The 15455-nt window shown below is 51.2% G+C and overlaps 1 protein-coding gene across 3 annotated transcripts in view; it reads right to left on the bottom strand.

Annotated features, from left to right (window-relative positions):
• Positions 1–5680, bottom strand: part of PKNOX1 (PBX/knotted 1 homeobox 1) — a 47528-nt gene extending 41848 nt beyond the window's left edge. The window contains exon 1 of one of the 3 annotated variants that reach the window (XM_065877052.1): positions 5529–5680. The gene's annotated coding sequence lies outside the window, so the exon portion shown is untranslated. The remainder of the gene's footprint in view (positions 1–5528) is intronic. The other 2 variants (XM_065877051.1, XM_065877053.1) reach the window with 2 other exon arrangements.
• Positions 5681–15455: the final 9775 nt, after the last annotated feature.

Genomic DNA, 15455 nt, shown 5'->3' with positions numbered 1-15455 from the left:
GAACGGCCTTTCACAGCTGATAGAATTTCGATTCACACCACAGCTTTGTCTTTAGGGCCATGACTATCACCGGCATCACTAAACACTGCCATTTAAAACTTTCATGACATACTTGCTACTGACGGTCAATGAATATGTTGTAGGAAAAACAGGAACCCCAACCCTCCAAGGCAAGGGCTCTTTCTTGGGACCGTCTTTTCCCTAGGGCACCATCTGAGCTCAGGGACAGAGCACCGTGGACGTCGGCCTGGCAGCACCATCCCTATCCTGATCGGGCTGGCGCTCAGCTTGGCAGCCCAGAGGATGATCAAATAAACATGGGAAACAACAAGACCTAAATGCTTGAAAGGCTTCACAATACCGGGCACGGCCAGAAAATAAAGAGACTGTAGGCAAATATTTAAAATGAGAAATGTGTCAATTATGTAAATACATGAAAACATATGTAATAACACTGACTAAAAACACAACTCAAAGGAGCTGAACTGATGAATTTGTAAAAATTTATGCCTATCCCATTAAACTCAGGTTCCACACAAGGCATTTTGGGAAATGCCGTTCTAGGTCAGTACTTCTCGACCAGGGGGGATTTTTGTCCCCCAGAAAACACTTGGCGATATCTGAAGACATTTTTGGTCGTCACAACCGGGGGTGGGGGTCCCTCTGGTGTCTGCTAAAATCCCACAACACATAGGACACGAAGTACCCAGCCCCAAATGTCAGCGGGGCCCCAGCTTTGAACGCCTGCCGTAAAGGATCACAGGGGTGTTTCACTTAGGCTGCAATAAATTGTACTGAAATAAATATTTGTTTTATAGGGTTCTTTTTTATTTATTTATTTTTGGCTGCGTTGGGTCTTCGCTGCTGCGCGCGGGCTTTCTCCAGTTGTGGCAAGCAGGGGCTACTCTTCGTTGTGATGCGCGGGCTTCTCATTTCTCATTGTGGTGGCTTCTCTTGTTGCGGAGCACGGGCTCTAGGCACACGGGCTTCAGTAGTTGTGGCACGTGGGCTCAGTAGTTGTGGCTCGCGGGCTCCAGAGCGCAGGCTCAGTAGTTGCAGCACACGGGCTTAGTTGCTCTGCAGCAAGTGGGATCTTCCCGGACCAGGGCTCGAACCCGTGTCCCCTGCATTGGCAGGCGTATTCTTAACCACTGCGCCACCAGGGAAGCCCACGTATTTGTTTTTTAAAAAAACTGTGCACAAACACATAACTGAACTTAGACTATTGCAAAGTTAAATCCCTGATTTTTAATGCAAAAAAAATACAAACGTTGGGGGCTTCCCTGGTGGCGCAGTGGTTGAGAGTCCGCCTGCGGACACAGGGGACATGGGTTTGTGCCCGGGTCCGGGAAGATCCCACATGCCGTGGAGCGGCTGGGCCCGTGAGCCATGGCCGCTGAGCCTGCGCGTCCAGAGCCTGTGCTCCGCAACGGGAGAGGCCATGACAGTGAGAGGCCCGCGTACCGCAAAAAAAAAAAAAAAAATACAAACTTTGGTAAAATGTCTCAGACAACATGTGACATATAGTGAGGGCTTGCCAAACTCTCGTGAAGGCATTACCTCTGCAAGTCTGATCAGACTGTTCAGGAAGCTGCGATCACAATTCCTACCATCCACAGTCCCTTCCGAGTGACCCCACCCACCACTGCAGACCCTGCTGAAAGGAGCCCACCCGTCCCTGGGGAGAGCTCGGGGACCAGGAGCCCCTGGCGCCCAGGTCAGCACCTGGGGGACACAGTGGAAGGCGACAGAGCTGTCACCCTGTCTCCAGGATGTCCGCTGGGAAACAGGAAGAGGATGAGGTGGGCAGAGCTGGGAAACAGAGAACATGCAGCAGACAGTGTGCAGAAGCAGTCAGTGGTTAAGAGCAACAGTGGACGTCAACGGGGAAGGTCAAGAGCAGGGTGGAAGCCGGATCCCGCCAGGGCCCAAGCCGCAGTTCCATCAGCCCCAAGGCCCAGCACTACCTTGGTCCCTGGACCCCGCTAGATTCCTTTTTTCCTTATTCCTGTGTGACCCTAAACCCCTGGACTTGAAGTTGGCCCGCTCCCTGCCGTCCTGGGGCCTGACTGCAACAGCCAGGCGTCCATCAAAGACAGACACAAACGATAAAGGCAACTCCCACCACGTGCCCTGCAGCCTGCCACCAACAAGGCTCTGCTAGGCCAGAGGTTACACCAAATGACACATACTGTTTGGGTGGCAGGGTCGCCCTGAACAGAAATAACCCCCCAGACAGGAGCGCATCACCCCATACTGAGCAGCTCCCCCTGAGCGGAGGGATGACAAGGCCTCTGCTGGACCCGCCAGGACGAGCACACGCCAACACTGAAGGGAAGACTCAAGACAAAGGGCATCTGAAGGGTTCACTAACTCACTGGCCCTCAACCCTGCAACGTGACTGATCAGTACTTTTCAAGATTCTGACAAAGCTGTAGGACCCTTTGCCCAAGGAATCCTACATGGAAAGAAGCAGCTGCTCTGTCCCCTCCCCAAGTCCCCCAGACGCGTCCTCAGAGCCACAGTGCTTCTGCATCAGGAGTCTGAAACCACCTCGTCAGACAGCAGGTCTGCTGGGTCAGTACCAGGCCCTCTGTGAGTGAAACTCCCAGAAACAGTGACTAGACCAGTGGGGCTGACACACCGACACTAGGCACGGCTGCTGGCGAGGGCACCCAGCAGCTAGGCACCCTGTCCACTCGCTGGAGGGCAGACAACACGGCCGGAGGGGCCTCATTTGATGGGGCCCTTTGCAGCCAGGCCTTTCCAACCAAACAACCATGCCTCCCAGCCCTTGAATGTTTATTCTAACAATTTCCAAACTGAACCTTTTCTACACTATATTTCACTTTCCACGTCTTCCTAAACAGATTGTACAAGACAGAACAGTAACCCATCACAGTTGTGAGTCATCACAACGGGTGTCAGGCAGTAAACCCACGTGGCCTCACCCCACTATGACCCCAATACTGTGAAGCTTTGGGTTCCCTCGGCTGCACTGTTTTTACTCCCTCGTCACCCTTGCCATCGGTATAAGCATTTGAAGAAGGAAAAAGGAGGCACATCCATATTCCTACTAAGGGATGGGCTGAGAGCAAACAGCCTTCCAGTGCAGAGGTTCTTAACTTGGTCTCTGTGAACCTGAATGAGAAAAAAAATCACATCTTTATTTGCAATAACATCTGGCTGAAATTTAACACTCACTCAATTCCACCGGCAGACGTGAAATCCTGGAGAGCACCTGTGACTTCTTCACCAACAGAAACTGCAGGTATCTGCACAAAGCATTAGCATCACATACTCAAGAAGAAATGATTAGAGCCAGTGTTCAATCTGTTACTAAGTGAGCTACTACAAAGCATGGAAAGAAATTTATCACCAGTTTGGTTCAGTATTTTGATAACTGTATTTCAGTGTAATCGGTTCTCTTCTTGATCCTCTCTTATTTTTTCTAAACCGTTTGTAGGAGGAGAGGAGGAGTCTGGAGACCAGCAGAGCGCAGGGAAAGGTCCTCTGGGGCGCATGATTTGCATCAGTCCAGAAGTTTCAAGGTTTTCTTCTAAACAGTTTCAATTAGTTTGAAACAAAAGCGAAAGTTATAACCAGACGTTACCTTTCACTAATCCTAAGTAATACTGTCCTAAAGTTACAACACACTGATACGGAAATGTAAATGTAGTACACTGAGGACAGCTGTTTACACCCAATTCCATCAGTGCTGACACTTAAATCCTCAGCATAGAACGTTAATCTTCCGAGTCGTACTTCACCTACCATATTTCAATTCCCACTTGTAAATCTCTGAAGCAGGAAGAGTCCTTCCACTGCTGCCTTCGGAAAGCCGTGTGTCAGTCAATATCACACAGCCGTGCATCGCTGATTCAACCAAATACTGTAACTAAACGATCTACATACCACTCTCCACGCTCGGTAAATTAAGAAAAAAAATGATGCAAGGCAGATCTGAGTCAGTGAGCCATCTTCCAAACGCATGTACAACTAGATTTGAGAGTATCACCAATAACTGTACTGGCAAAATTTTTACATTTCACTTCGATTCTTCCATACAATATTCAAAATACTTTATATAAAATTATGTATTATATAAATACATAAATCCTTTCCAACATGTCAGGAAAAATCATACAAGTATACCCAACGAAAGCTGAGGGTTTCATTTACCATAAAGTAGAAAGCACTCCCTTCCTAAGGAAAAACCAGTAGTTTCTATTAAAAACTAAGTCTTGGGGCTTCCCTGGTGGCGCAGTGGTTGAGAGTCCACCGGCCGATGCAGGGGACGCGGGTTCGTGCCCCGGTCCGGGAAGATCCCACATGCCACGGAGCGGCTGGGCCCGTGAGCCATGGCCGCTGAGCCTGCGCGTCCGGAGCCTGTGCTCCGCAACGGGAGAGGCCACAACAGTGGGAGGCCCGCGTACCGCAAAAAAACAAAAACAAAAACAAAAAAACCTAAGTCTTGGGATCAAAATTAATTTCAACCCTCTTGCGAATGGCAAATCTATCCTGGATGGTTGCAGGTGTGCGATCAAATTTACCAAATGCATATTCGCGCATGTATAGGTATCCCCCCCGCAAGGATCTGCCTTCTGCCCTTACTCGCGCACCCAGTCCGCCCCGCCCCGCGCCGCCCCCGTCCGGGACTCCGACCCCAGCAGCACGCGGTGAGACGCATTCTAGGAGTCAAACTTCAAGAAGGAGAACCTGGCTGGCCGAGGCCTGGAACCGCTAACAAAACGGCGTTTCAACAGCCCTGACGATGATATAAAGCAGACTAACGCTCCCTGCCTTTTCTGAAGTGACTCACGATCTCTTTCTAAAGGAATGTGGAATTCCAGCGAGTGGCCGGACCGTGCCCGACGCGCCCAGGCCTCTACTTCACATCGGCTGTTTATTACTCGCGACGCATTTGTCACTCATTCCAGACACCGGGCACCCGGCTCCCTCCCAGCCTCGGACTCGGCGACGGCCAACGCAGGGCTTCGGTGACCCCCCGAAGCACCCCCGCCGCCGCCACCGCCCCCGCGACGCCGGCCCCGCCCCCGCGCGCGCCCGCTCCTGGCCCCGCCCCCGCGCGCCTCCTCAGCCTGGGCCCCGCCCCCGCCGCGCGCCCCCGCGCCCCCCGCCCCGCCCGCGCAGGGGCGCGCGCCGCGCTCCGAGAGGGACGGTTAGGAGCGCGCGCCTCACCGCGGGCCCCGCGCGGCGGCGGCGGCGGCGGAGCCTTCCAGAAATTTCCGCGTCCCTAAGCCCACACCGAAAAACAAGCGGGGCGCGCCCCCGCGCCGGCCCGGCGGACAGCGCCCCTCCCCGCGGCTCCCCTCCCCCACCCGAGCCCCCTCCCCGCCCCCTGCCCCGGGCGGCGGGTCTGGCGCGGCCCTCCCGGGCGGCGGCAACCCGCGGAGACCCGGGCGGCGGCGGCGGGGCGGTGGCCGCGGCGCCTGCAGGCCGGCGTGATTGATAGTGACGGGGCGGCGGAGCGGTGGCGGCGGCAGAGCGGTTGAGTGACAGCTTACCTGGGTGCCAATCTTCATCACACTGACAAGCGGCTGCAGCAATCGGGACCCGCAGTGCCGCGCCCGCGTCCAACCGTCACGCCGACGCTGGGCCACGCGACACAGCCTCGCTCAATGGGAGGAGGGCGACGCCGACGCGCGCCGCATCAATATTCACAGAGAGGGCGGGGCCTTCCGGGCTCGGGCCCCGCCCCGTCCCGGCGCCGCGGCGGCCGGGGGCGGGGCCTGGCGCCGGGGGCGGAGAGTGAGCCGGGGGCTGGCCGCGGCCGGCCCCACCCCCGCCTCGCTCCCCAGTCGGGCCCCGCCCACGACCGCCGCGCCGCGGCGCGAGGAGAGGCCCACCCCACTGGCCGCGAGCCCCGCCTCACTACTACGCAGGTGGGGGCGTGGCCTGATCTCGCCACGCCCCCTCCGCTCGCTCCTCTGCGGCCGGGGGAGGTGTGGGGGGGGGCTCGGGTGGGCGAGACCATTCGCGACGGTCCGGCGGGGAGGGCGGGCTGTACCATCCGCGGGAGGAGCCTCGGGTCCTCTTCGCGCGCCAGGGCGCCGCGGGGCCCGGCCAGCCCTGGGCTGCCCTCGGAGGCCGGGCCGCGCGGGCGTTTGGCGCCTAGGCCCCTACTCTGCGCAGCGCCCTTTTTGTGTACAGGCCCGCGGTAGCCCCCCGCTTTCTTCCCCGCGGATGCGCACGTGCGTCCCGAGCGCGGCGGCTGTTCCCGGAGACCCGCCTGACCCCGGGCGCCCTTAGCCCTGGTTCGGGCTCCAGCCACCGCAGCACGCTCGCCTCTGGTCTCGCGCTCTGCCCTCAGGCACCTGTCCCCCGGTGATCCACGCAAGGCCCAGTCTGCAGGTGAAGTGGCCTCCCTTAGAGCGACCCGGAAAGTGTGGTCGTATTTCAAGGTGGACTTTCAAAGGCGGTGCTGCCTTGCGCCCGCGGGCCCCGCCGGTGGCCGTGCGCTCCAAGACCTTAAGGGAAGGGCAGGCCTTCCCTTGTGCAGAGGCACGGGGCTTGGCTGACTGTCCATTTTTGCAGAAACCTTCCTCCTGTGTGGGATCGCTGTCTGGAGAAGGGCTTCCGCGCTGCTCCGGGAAGAAGCAGACCCAGGACGGGAACACGTGGCTGAAAGGTGCCTGGGGTGGGTTCAGTTGTGAACAGCTCGTCAGGACATCCCTCCTCTAAGTCTTCAGGGTTCCACCAACACCAGGAAGCCACAGACAGTCTGTGTGGCCCTGCAGAACGGCTCTGTTTTCCAGAGAGTAGGTTGTAGCAGCGCTTGGGCTCAGGGGAGGCCAGTGAGCCACTGACAAGTGGAAAGTTGGAGGGAGGGACCCCAGAATCTCAGCGATGCAGACCGGCTACCTATATGTGCAGGGCCCAGTGCAAAATGGAAATACAGGTCCCTTGTTCAAAGGATATTAAGAATTTTAAGGCAGGGACAGCAGAGCATTATACGAAGCTCGGGCCCAACCGTCTGCACTGGTCACAGGTGCGGTGCAGCAGCCCTGGCCTCACTGGCTTCATCCTAGTGCTGGCCCAGGGCTGAAGCTTTCACCTGGTTCCCATCAAGTGTGTGAGGCAGCAGGGGTCTCGGACCAGGAAGACCTGGGGGTGTGCAGCCCCCTGATAGCCAGGTACAAGTCACCAGGCAGATGAGGCCCAGGCCCTGCACCCCAGTCTGGCCTCTGCGCCTGGTCTCCTCTACCCGTGCCCCCCATGATCTGCCCGCTCTTTCTTTCCTTCTCTCTACAGGGCCATCTCCAGAAAAGAGGAAGAGCTGCAAGTGCCGTCGGTGATCCCCTCCAGGTTTGCGGCTCTAAGGCTCACACATTTGGGGGCCCTCTTTAGGAAAAATAATTCAAAATGAGGTAGAAGTGGGGTCACGGAGGGCAAGGCTTCCTTTGCTTCCATTTGCCTCCCTCCACAGCCTGCCCCCTAGTATTGGCACCAGGGTGGTTTACTAACAGTAAAGGAACGTTTGTGCACAAGCAGCTCTTCTGAGTACTTTCCTTCCAATTTCTTTTTTATAAAGATTTGCTACTATTTTCCCAAGGACCACGTCTAGGTGTGTGAAATGAAAAGCCTCATATAATTGTTTATAGAGCTGTCCAGATGACAGTAGGTGCTGTGAGGCCAGGAGGGGAGGGCACAATAGGTGGGCGCAGGCAGGGAGGTGGAGGAACGCTTTGAGGGACCCACAGGAAAGGCAGAAAGAACTCTGCCAAGGCGCCGGCCAGCCTGACAGAGCCCCACTCTGTGCAGCGCTGTCTCAAGCTGGAGCGGGTTGGGGAGAATGTAGGAGAAAGGCGAGTCTTGGGCCCTGCCTGGCGGAGCTTATGAGCCAGTGCACAAAGCCTGTGGCAGCCTGGATGGGGTGCAGGGAGCTGCACTGTGTGGGGGAGATTACGGGGTGAAGGCTGGAGGAGGTGACGGGGGCAGGCAGGGCTTGGGCCATCCTCAGAGGATGGCTGGGATCTGGGGCTTTGGTAAGAAAAACGAGTGAGAAAAACACCTAAAAATAAGGGCAAGTCTCTTGGCTTGTTATGGTGGCCAGTGTGGCTGATGTATGTAAGCTGCTTCAGCTTGCATAGATGAGCAGGAAGTCACCAGCGACGAGTAGGGGATGATCCTTTTAAAAATATGTCAGACCTCATCACTGCTGTGCTCAACCCCTCCGAGTGTTACCCATCTCATTCAGAGCAAAGGCAAAGTCCATGCAGAGCCCCTGAGGGTCTCCCGGATCTCTCTCCCCTCTGCACTTCTGACCTCAGCTCCCACCACCCTTCCCGTCACCCACTCTGTTCCAGTCTGCCACCTTGTGGCTCCTTGCTCTCTGCAAGCATGATTCAGCCTCAGGGCCTTTGCACTGCCTATTCCCTGTGCTTGAAGCACTCTTCCCAAAGATATCTGCATGGCTTTCTCCCTCACTCCCTGAAATCTTTCTCAACATCACTTTCTCAGAAGAGGTTTAAAATTGCAAACTCCCAACCCATTCCCTATCCTCACCCTGCTTCCTCCTCTGTGGTACTCGTGTAGGTACATGTAACATATGATGTAACTATGTAACCATGTAACTTGTTTATTATGCCTATCATCCAACACTCCCACCCCCAACACACACACACATAAACACTAGAATCTACTCTCCAGGAGAACAAGAATTTTACTCTGTTTTGTTCACTGATGTATACCGAGCACATGTACTAGTGCCTGGCAAGGAGATATTTGTTGAATGCATGAACGAGTGCTTCTGAGGCATGGCGTATTGGTTAGCTATTGCTTCATAACAAATTATCCCAAACTTAGTGTCTGAAAACAACATACATTATCTCAAATTTCTGTGGGTCAGGGATCTGGGCGTGTCTTGACTGGGTCCTCTGCCTCAGGGCCTGTCACGAGTGGCCGTCAGGGCTGGGGTCTCATTTGAAGGCTTCACTGGGGAAGGATCCACGTCCAAGCACACATCGTTGTGGCAGATGGACTGAGGGCCTCTGGTCCTTGCTGGCTCTTGGCTGGAGGCCCCTTCGGTTTCTTGCCACGTGGACCTGTCCAGAGGGGAAAACAGCAGCTTGCTTCATCCAAGCCAGCAAGGAACAGAGTCTGCTAGGCAGACAGAAGTTGCACTGTTATGTAAAGTAATCCCAGAAGCATCTTCCCATCACCCTTGTCTAGTCTTTTGGTTAGAAGCAAGTCTCAGGTCCTGCCCACACACAAGGGGAGGGGGTCACAGGAAGAGAGGATGCCCCGGGGCCATCTTAGGGCCCACCCAAGTGGTATTTCTTTTTCTGTGTAAAAGAGAGCACTGTGGTGTAGTCAGAAGAGCCCTGGGCTTGCAGTCCACAGTGCTGGGGGTGGAGTCTGGCTTTGCCACTTGCCGTGTGAATGTGGATGAGGGCACTTGACCTCCCTGAGATCCAGCTCCCTGCCTTCAGTGGGGACTTCGTACATCTCTCAGGGGATTCTGCAGAGGAGGCAATGAGCTGCGTGTGGAAGGCTCCCAGCACACAGTGGGTGCCCAGGGCCGAGACTGGAGGAACCACGGTTCTTCATGCCTGAGCCCCGTTTTTTTTTAATTGTGTAACTTTTTTATTATGAAACATTATCTATCTGCAAGGGAGCAGATAGCATATACGTACATTTATATAATAATAAAAGGAATATAAATACACTTATCAATCTTGGGAAATAGAACACTGCCATTACCTTTCAAACCCACTGTCCCCTTTCTTAAATGCTTTTCTTTTTCTCTAACCAGAAATAAACATATCCTGACTTCTGTTTTTTGTTTTGTAATTCCTTTGCCCTTCCTTATAGTTTTACCATCTAGATTTGAAATCTCAAATAATATATATATATTTTACTTTTCACTGTTTTAAAACAATATTTGAATTTTGTTGAGTCTTGTTCTTTTAACCTAATCTTTGGTTTGAGACATCCATTTATGAGTGCACAGTACTGAGGTTCACTCGTTTTCAGGGCTGTATACTATTCCATCTGTATAACCACTGTTTATCCAATCTACCCTTTTTTTTTTTGACACTTTTATTGGCGTATAATTACTTTCCAATGTTGTGTTAGTTTCTGCTGTATAACGAAGTGAATCAGCTATATGTATACATATGTCCCCATATCCCCTCTCTCTTGCATCTCCCTCCCACCCTCCCTATCCCACCCCTCTAGGTGGTCACAAGGCACCGAGCTGATCTCCCTGTGCTATGCGGCTGCTTCCCACTAGCTGTCTATTTTACATTTGGTAGTGTATATGTGTCCATGCCACTCTCTCACTTCTCCCAGCTTACCTTTCCCCCTCCCTGTGTCCTCAAGTCCATTCTCTACATCTGCGTCTTTATTCCTGTCCTGCCCCTAGGTTCATCAGGACCTTTTTTTTTTTTTTTTTTTTAGATTCCATATATATGTGTTAGCATACGGTATTTGTTTTTTTCTCTCTGACTGACTTCACTCTGTATGACAGACTCTAGGTCCATCCACCTCACTACAAATAACTCAATTTCATTTCTTTTTATGGCTGAGTAATATTCCAGGGTATATATGTGCCACATCTTCTTTATCCATTCATCCGATGATGGGCACTTAGGTTGTTTCCATCTCCTGGCTATTGTAAATAGAGCTGCAGTGAACATTTTGGTACATGAATTTTTTTGAATTATGGTTTTCTCAGGGTATATGCCCAGTAGTGGGATTGCTGGGTCATATGGTAGTTCTATTTTTAGTTTTTTAAGGAACCTTCATACTGGCTGTACAAATTTACATTTCCACCAGCAATGCAACAGGGTTCCCTTTTCTCTACACCCTCTCCAGCATTTTATCCAATCTACTCTTAATGAGATTTAGACTGTTCTTTCTTTGCAAGGATTATAGACATGATATTAATATTCTTTTGCATGTCTCCTGGGGTACACGTGCAAGAACTCCTCAGGGGTGTGCATCTAATAAAGAATTGTTGGGGGCTTCCCTGGTGGCGCAGTGGTTGAGAGTCCGCCTGCCGATGCGGGGGACGTGTGTTCGTGCCCCGGTCCGGGAGGATCCCACGTGCCGCGGAGCGGCTAAGCCCGTGAGCCATGGCCGCTGAGCCTGTGCGTCCAGAGCCTGTGCTCCGCAACGGGAGAGGCCACAGCAGTAAGAGGCCCGCGTACCGCAAAAAAAAAAAAAAAAGAATTGTTGGATCATAAGATATAATGAGTGGCTAAAGCAACTCCCAGATGAAGTTGCCATTAAATAACATGGGGAAGGCTCTGGCAGAGATGGTATTTGGGGGAAATGCAAAAGTTCAGTTTTGTGCATGCTGATTTTGAGGTATTTTCAAAATGACTTCTGAGAATAACAAGTGAGTGTTTTGTAAACAAATCTGGAGTTTGTGAGAGAGGTTATAGGTAGAGATACAAGTTTGGGAGTTGTATCAATCAGGAAGATTTCAAGAGCGGTTTCATGAAAGTACTATTTTAAAAAGATACTTAAGTATCCAGGGGACTAATTAACAACAAACCACTGTGAACTCCTAGGCTGAAGGGAAAGGGAGAGGAATCAGTCACTAGAATGCTGTAGAAAGATGTGCGTTCCTATCTTTCTATCTATCTACTTATCTCTCTCTCTGTCTCTCTATTTCATGGCTCGTGGTTTTGTTTTTATTTATTTTATTTTTAAATTTTTAAAAAATTAACAATAATTTTATTTGTTTACTTTCACCTGTGTCAGCAATTTGGGTTTTTTTTGTTTGTTTGTTTTGGGGGGAGTTTTTTGCCACTGGTTATTTTATTTATTTATTTACTTTATACAGCAGGCTCTTATTAGTTATCTATTTCATACATATTAGTTGTATATATGTCAATCCCAGTCTCTCAGTTCATCCCACCAACACCCCCCGGAGCCCCGGTTTTCTAAAGAGGACAATTCCAACAATTAAGTCCCTAAAAGATCAGGGTGGGAAACACTGCCCCCAGCTGTGACGGTTCCTCCTCAAGGATCCCAGCACAACGCAACAGGGACATGGCAGCCATGGCCAATGTTAAAAGATAATGTTGACCAAAGAAGGAATTGTGACTCTCAGGCAGACATGTAATCAGCAGGTGGCCAGCAGCTTCCTGAGCTTGTTAGTTGAGTGAGGGAACTGGTAAGACGTTCCAGCCAGTTCAAAGGAAAATGCAAAGAACACACACCTATATAGGCAGGAATATTGGCGGGAACTTGCAAATTGTGCAAATCTGGCTTTGGGTGGGAGGATTTGGGGACCGTGGGGTGAGGGCTGTCCCTCCATCACAGAGTCCATAGACGAAAATAATTTGCATCGTCACTCGTTCTCTACAACCATAAGATAGCTCAAAGGCAAGGAAAAGCTAGAATCAGATAACCCAGAAGGGTGAGCTCTAAAGAATGCGTAGTTGCCCACTGGAGACGCCCAGCCAACGTTTTTGCTTATTCCAGGTGTCCTTACACCAGGTGTATTACTTTGCTAGGGCGGCCGTAAGAAAGTGCCACAGACTGAGTGGTTTAAACAACAGAGAGTTATATTCTCTCTCAGTTTGGAGGCCAGAAGTCCGAGATCAAGGCGTCAGCAGGGTTGGTTCCTTCTGAAGCTGAGAGGGAGAATCTGTCCCAAGCTCTCCCCCAGCTTCTGGTAGCTTGCTGGCAAGCTGTGTCATTCCTTGGCTTGTAGAAGTATCACCCTGATTTCTACCTTCGTGGTGTTCTCCCTGTGTGCCTCTGGGTGCCCAGTTTCCCCCCTTTTTTAAGGATATCAGTCATATTAGACTAGGGCCTACCCCAGTGACCTCACTGTAACTTGATAAAGACCATGTATCTCCAAATACAGTCACATTCTGAGGTCCTGAGGGTTAGGACTCACCATATGAATTTTGGGGGGACACAATCCAACCCTCACACCAGGAAATCCTACCCTGGAAACACAGCTGGCCAGGCAGAATTGTGAGGGGGACTAGGGCCTGAGCTCTGGTCACAGCATCAAATCGCACCAGGTCCGTGCCGTGTGGGTCCCTTCCCCACCCATAGGTCAGCGTGGTCCCGTGGCCGTTTTATGATTGGTCACCACACCTCCAAACCAAGGCCTCTCCTGGCCAGTGGGCTTCAGCCCTGGCACCAGAATGACTCGGCTTGGGGTGACTCTCTGTCACTAACTGAAAATCTGCTCATCAGGAAAATGTTTCCTGAGGCATTATGGGGGCAGGGACGCTGCAGTGGTCCTTGTCTCCCAGGCTTGCCTCCTGGCCAGGCATGCTCCCCTGAGATGAAGCCAAGGATACGAGATACCAGTCAAAACAAACAGCAGATGCTACAGTGAAAAGCCAACTTCCTCTTGGTTTTATCCTGACCTTTTATTAACCAAGGTTTTAAACTAAGTCTTATTTACATAAACACGTTCCCTGATGCAACCTCTTGTTTTTAGGCCGTGAAACCAATTTTCTGTTGATCATTTTCAGGCACCCAGAGCCTTAACTGAAATACCGGCCCGTTCCCTAGATTTTTGCTACATTAAACTATATTGTCCAGTTAAAAAAACAAAGTACGAAACACCGTGGTAGAGGACGATTCCTGGCTCTCCCCTGACTGCACAGCCTTTGGACAACTTTGCCAGTGAAAGCTTTGTTCCAACCACCTGCCCCAGTGCAGCTGTGCCAATGGCACGACGCTTCGTTCCGCAGCTCCTATTTCCCAGCGGTCCCTCTCCCTGGCCTCGTTGTGGGTCACACCATGATGGCTGCCCACCCCTCAGACGGACCACAGGTTCTGGAGTTGACTGCTCCCGAGGAGAGCCGGGTGGCGACTTTTTTGAGCGGGACCAGAATAGGCCTCCTCGGGCCGTGCAGCTGCAAGTGGCACAGAGACCCAGCTGCTCGCTTGCAGCCGGCGACTCTCCCAAACCAGCAGCTGCTTCCTTTGTGATCGGGCCAGTTTCTAAATCGGGTAACGGTCAAGAGGCATGGTCTGTGATGTCACGTATGTAAAAATCTGTTTCTCGTTGAAGTTACAAAAGTAATGGCAACACGAGCTTTCGCAGGGCCGAGCTCACTTTGTTCTGATCGCTGCCACCGGGGTAGGGGGTCCAGGGTGGTGGGTGGGTGAAGCCTACCTCTGCCCGAAGCATCCAGCCAGGCTGTGCATCCACTTCCTGGTCTGAGAAATGGAACTAATAAGCAGAAAACAACTTCTCTTTATTGTTTGCTGTGAAGAGGGATCTGATTTAAACATTACTCGAAGACCCCTGCTTATCTTACCAAGCACAATGTCCTCAACTTTCCTCCACATTGTAGCAGGTGACAGGACTTCCTTCTCTTTTAAGGTTGAATAATATTCCATAGTCTGGATAGACCACATCCTGTTCATCCATTCACCTTTCAGTGGACACTTGGGTTGTTTCCACCCCTTGGTTAGTGTGAGTAAGGCTGCTCTGAACATGGATGTACAAATATCTGTTTGAGTTCCTGCTTTCAGTTCTTTTGGGTCTATACCCTCTTGGGCATGAGGCGGTATCGGTGATTTTTAAGACTCCTTTGCTTCCCAATTTCTCTCCCCTCCTACCTTATGAAATACTTAAGAGGTTAAATGTATAAGATAAGGAAATTCCTAAAAATGAAGAATTGGGAGGTTTAGACTTACATTTCCCAGAGGGATTGGAATAAGTCCCTTTTTACCACCCTGAATTCTCCCAGCCAGAGCCTGCCCTGTCTCACTTCACAGCTGGCTTTGGGTTCATGAAAACATATACAATATTAGAAATTAAGACTAAAAGATTGTTTTTAAAAGATTTCTATTCATTCATTTAAACCTACAATAAGAAACCGATTCCATGTTACTCAACAATAAATAACATTTTATGGAAAATCATTATTTTCAAAAAATGATTAGTGAGAACAAGGGACTTGTTCCATATTTTTGCAGATCTCTTTAATGTCTAGCTTGATAAAAGACAGCTGGATCCTCATAGCTGCTTCTGTGTTCAGTCTCTTGTAATATATTGTTTTAGTTGATGTCTGTGAAGAAAAGTTGACCTCGCAGGGATGTGTAGCAGGAAAATGGAGGAGCGTTTATATAGGTTCTCCACCAAAACTGACACGTGAATGTTCCTTACAGGTTCATTGCAATGTGGACTCCAGCAGCACTGCAATGGACCTTTCCTGCTGTTAGACTAAAACCCACTGGTCTCTCTGGCACTTTGGATGGATCTATTACCCACACATGATTTGGTAACATGGCCATTTGGTCATTTGGAAAATATTAATTCACTGAACTGTGCAGTTATTCCAAATGTTGACCCATTTCACTAGACAATACTAAAGATCACAGTTGTGCGGAATGTAAATCGGAGCAGCCAGTATGGAAAACAGTAAGGAGACGCCTCAAAAAATTAAGACTAGAACTACCATATATGATCCAGCTAGTCCATATCTGAGTACTTATCC

The sequence above is a fragment of the Phocoena phocoena genome, chromosome 4, assembly GCF_963924675.1.
Source record: "Phocoena phocoena chromosome 4, mPhoPho1.1, whole genome shotgun sequence".
Taxonomy (NCBI): domain Eukaryota; kingdom Metazoa; phylum Chordata; class Mammalia; order Artiodactyla; family Phocoenidae; genus Phocoena; species Phocoena phocoena.
Note: the sequence above shows the minus strand (reverse complement) of the source record. Positions and strands in the feature narration are given on the sequence as shown.